General features: G+C 50.4%; 1 non-coding gene across 1 annotated transcript; it reads right to left on the reverse strand.

Moving 5' to 3' along the window:
- Positions 1–2,361: 2,361 nt before the first annotated feature.
- On the reverse strand, positions 2,362–2,433 carry trnaq-cug (transfer RNA glutamine (anticodon CUG)). The gene has a single exon. It is a non-coding gene; the product is annotated as a tRNA-Gln (tRNA).
- Between the last annotated feature and the right edge of the window lie 2,527 nt (positions 2,434–4,960).

Raw genomic sequence — 4,960 nt, forward strand, 5'->3', positions numbered from 1 at the left:
GCTGACCGTTCGTTACACCATGGAACCCCACCGTGAGGCAGACGGAAAGACTCACGAAAGAGACTGTGCATCTCTCTGGCTTTTGTAACCCTTTTGTAACCCTTTCCAACCCTCTCGCCTCCCGTCTTAGCGTGACGGCATTCTGGCACGTGACGTCACGTCCCACTCGTCACGGAAGCATTGGTGGTTCAGTGGTAGAATTCTCGCCTGCCACGCGGGAGGCCCGGGTTCGATTCCCGGCCAATGCACTGCTCTTGCGTGGACCGTCGTTGGCCTTGCTTTCAGTTGATTTGGCCTCTTTGCCGCGTGTAACCTCTTGAGCTAGCACGGCGCTCCAAGTCAGACTACCGTGTCCTCGTTAGTATAGTGGTCAGTATCCCCGCCTGTCACGCGGGAGACCAGGGTTCCATTCCCTGACGGGGAGAAATGCTCTTTTTGCTTAGTGTGGTTCACTGGCATCTCACAGAACTTGATTTGAAGGACACTTTATTTCTGTCAGACATTCGTGTGTTGCAGTAAGATGACCGGGTGGCTATTCGGGACATCCGGCATGGCTCCAAACAAGAATGAGCAAAAACACATTTACAATAGAACAGAAAATGAGTCGTGATCGTATGGTTTTAGGTTTCTCGTCGCTAACACGTGCGGCTATCAGAACCATCGCATCACTCCTCAAATGACTGAAGTTACCTAGACTAGATGAATAACATCATTTAAAGTAGCTAACTTGGCTCTTCTTAACAACATTAAATGAAAAATACGAATATTTGTGTTTGAAACTTGATGAAAGGGGATTCATCCCGAACCTCCCAAGAAGGGGGTTCACCCCGCACCGCTCCACACAAGAATGGGCGAATGCAGCCCCCATCCCACTGTCCCCACACCAACACCATGGTAACACTATTAGGGGGCATGGTTTTACATGTCCCTTTAGCAATAACTGAACAACGCGTATTCTTCAGCGTTACACTTGCACAAAAAAGCGGGACACGTGGAACCATCTGTCCAGCAGGGGCTGACTTCAACCACGCCCGGATCTGCCAGCAGTTCTTCACAGGACGATGATTGGTCCCAAACCCTGTGTCCTGAGAAGAAGGTTGAAACCAAGCAGCCGCTGTCAAGGGCGGGTTTGGGTTCTCAGATCAAAAGCTCTTGTAGGTTCCACCGAGATTTGAACTCGGATTGCTGGATTCAGAGTCCAGAGTGCTGACCGTTCGTTACACCATGGAACCCCACCATGAGGCAGACGGAAAGACTCACGAAAGAGACTGTGCATCTCTCTGGCTTTTGTAACCCTTTTGTAACCCTTTCCAACCCTCTCGCCTCCCGTCTTAGCGTGACGGCATTCTGGCACGTGACGTCACGTCCCACTCGTCACGGAAGCATTGGTGGTTCAGTGGTAGAATTCTCGCCTGCCACGCGGGAGGCCCGGGTTCGATTCCCGGCCAATGCACTGCTCTTGCGTGGACCGTCGTTGGCCTTGCTTTCAGTTGATTTGGCCTCTTTGCCGCGTGTAACCTCTTGAGCTAGCACGGCGCTCCAAGTCAGACTACCGTGTCCTCGTTAGTATAGTGGTCAGTATCCCCGCCTGTCACGCGGGAGACCAGGGTTCCATTCCCTGACGGGGAGAAATGCTCTTTTTGCTTAGTGTGGTTCACTGGCATCTCACAGAACTTGATTTGAAGGACACTTTATTTCTGTCAGACATTCGTGTGTTGCAGTAAGATGACCGGGTGGCTATTCGGGACATCCGGCATGGCTCCAAACAAGAATGAGCAAAAACACATTTACAATAGAACAGAAAATGAGTCGTGATCGTATGGTTTTAGGTTTCTCGTCGCTAACACGTGCGGCTATCAGAACCATCGCATCACTCCTCAAATGACTGAAGTTACCTAGACTAGATGAATAACATCATTTAAAGTAGCTAACTTGGCTCTTCTTAACAACATTAAATGAAAAATACGAATATTTGTGTTTGAAACTTGATGAAAGGGGATTCATCCCGAACCTCCCAAGAAGGGGGTTCACCCCGCACCGCTCCACACAAGAATGGGCGAATGCAGCCCCCATCCCACTGTCCCCACACCAACACCATGGTAACACTATTAGGGGGCATGGTTTTACATGTCCCTTTAGCAATAACTGAACAACGCGTATTCTTCAGCGTTACACTTGCACAAAAAAGCGGGACACGTGGAACCATCTGTCCAGCAGGGGCTGACTTCAACCACGCCCGGATCTGCCAGCAGTTCTTCACAGGACGATGATTGGTCCCAAACCCTGTGTCCTGAGAAGAAGGTTGAAACCAAGCAGCCGCTGTCAAGGGCGGGTTTGGGTTCTCAGATCAAAAGCTCTTGTAGGTTCCACCGAGATTTGAACTCGGATTGCTGGATTCAGAGTCCAGAGTGCTGACCGTTACACCATGGAACCCCACCGTGAGGCAGACGGAAAGACTCACGAAAGAGACTGTGCATCTCTCTGGCTTTTGTAACCCTTTTGTAACCCTTTCCAACCCTCTCGCCTCCCGTCTTAGCGTGACGGCATTCTGGCACGTGACGTCACGTCCCACTCGTCACGGAAGCATTGGTGGTTCAGTGGTAGAATTCTCGCCTGCCACGCGGGAGGCCCGGGTTCGATTCCCGGCCAATGCACTGCTCTTGCGTGGACCGTCGTTGGCCTTGCTTTCAGTTGATTTGGCCTCTTTGCCGCGTGTAACCTCTTGAGCTAGCACGGCGCTCCAAGTCAGACTACCGTGTCCTCGTTAGTATAGTGGTCAGTATCCCCGCCTGTCACGCGGGAGACCAGGGTTCCATTCCCTGATGGGGAGAAATGCTCTTTTTGCTTAGTGTGGTTCACTGGCATCTCACAGAACTTGATTTGAAGGACACTTTATTTCTGTCAGACATTCGTGTGTTGCAGTAAGATGACCGGGTGGCTATTCGGGACATCCGGCATGGCTCCAAACAAGAATGAGCAAAAACACATTTACAATAGAACAGAAAATGAGTCGTGATCGTATGGTTTTAGGTTTCTCGTCGCTAACACGTGCGGCTATCAGAACCATCGCATCACTCCTCAAATGACTGAAGTTACCTAGACTAGATGAATAACATCATTTAAAGTAGCTAACTTGGCTCTTCTTAACAACATTAAATGAAAAATACGAATATTTGTGTTTGAAACTTGATGAAAGGGGATTCATCCCGAACCTCCCAAGAAGGGGGTTCACCCCGCACCGCTCCACACAAGAATGGGCGAATGCAGCCCCCATCCCACTGTCCCCACACCAACACCATGGTAACACTATTAGGGGGCATGGTTTTACATGTCCCTTTAGCAATAACTGAACAACGCGTATTCTTCAGCGTTACACTTGCACAAAAAAGCGGGACACGTGGAACCATCTGTCCAGCAGGGGCTGACTTCAACCACGCCCGGATCTGCCAGCAGTTCTTCACAGGACGATGATTGGTCCCAAACCCTGTGTCCTGAGAAGAAGGTTGAAACCAAGCAGCCGCTGTCAAGGGCGGGTTTGGGTTCTCAGATCAAAAGCTCTTGTAGGTTCCACCGAGATTTGAACTCGGATTGCTGGATTCAGAGTCCAGAGTGCTGACCGTTCGTTACACCATGGAACCCCACCGTGAGGCAGACGGAAAGACTCACGAAAGAGACTGTGCATCTCTCTGGCTTTTGTAACCCTTTTGTAACCCTTTCCAACCCTCTCGCCTCCCGTCTTAGCGTGACGGCATTCTGGCACGTGACGTCACGTCCCACTCGTCACGGAAGCATTGGTGGTTCAGTGGTAGAATTCTCGCCTGCCACGCGGGAGGCCCGGGTTCGATTCCCGGCCAATGCACTGCTCTTGCGTGGACCGTCGTTGGCCTTGCTTTCAGTTGATTTGGCCTCTTTGCCGCGTGTAACCTCTTGAGCTAGCACGGCGCTCCAAGTCAGACTACCGTGTCCTCGTTAGTATAGTGGTCAGTATCCCCGCCTGTCACGCGGGAGACCAGGGTTCCATTCCCTGACGGGGAGAAATGCTCTTTTTGCTTAGTGTGGTTCACTGGCATCTCACAGAACTTGATTTGAAGGACACTTTATTTCTGTCAGACATTCGTGTGTTGCAGTAAGATGACCGGGTGGCTATTCGGGACATCCGGCATGGCTCCAAACAAGAATGAGCAAAAACACATTTACAATAGAACAGAAAATGAGTCGTGATCGTATGGTTTTAGGTTTCTCGTCGCTAACACGTGCGGCTATCAGAACCATCGCATCACTCCTCAAATGACTGAAGTTACCTAGACTAGATGAATAACATCATTTAAAGTAGCTAACTTGGCTCTTCTTAACAACATTAAATGAAAAATACGAATATTTGTGTTTGAAACTTGATGAAAGGGGATTCATCCCGAACCTCCCAAGAAGGGGGTTCACCCCGCACCGCTCCACACAAGAATGGGCGAATGCAGCCCCCATCCCACTGTCCCCACACCAACACCATGGTAACACTATTAGGGGGCATGGTTTTACATGTCCCTTTAGCAATAACTGAACAACGCGTATTCTTCAGCGTTACACTTGCACAAAAAAGCGGGACACGTGGAACCATCTGTCCAGCAGGGGCTGACTTCAACCACGCCCGGATCTGCCAGCAGTTCTTCACAGGACGATGATTGGTCCCAAACCCTGTGTCCTGAGAAGAAGGTTGAAACCAAGCAGCCGCTGTCAAGGGCGGGTTTGGGTTCTCAGATCAAAAGCTCTTGTAGGTTCCACCGAGATTTGAACTCGGATTGCTGGATTCAGAGTCCAGAGTGCTGACCGTTCGTTACACCATGGAACCCCACCGTGAGGCAGACGGAAAGACTCACGAAAGAGACTGTGCATCTCTCTGGCTTTTGTAACCCTTTTGTAACCCTTTCCAACCCTCTCGCCTCCCGTCTTAGCGTGACGGCATTCT

This window comes from Osmerus mordax, chromosome 11, assembly GCF_038355195.1.
Source record: "Osmerus mordax isolate fOsmMor3 chromosome 11, fOsmMor3.pri, whole genome shotgun sequence".
NCBI classification, from domain to species: domain Eukaryota; kingdom Metazoa; phylum Chordata; class Actinopteri; order Osmeriformes; family Osmeridae; genus Osmerus; species Osmerus mordax.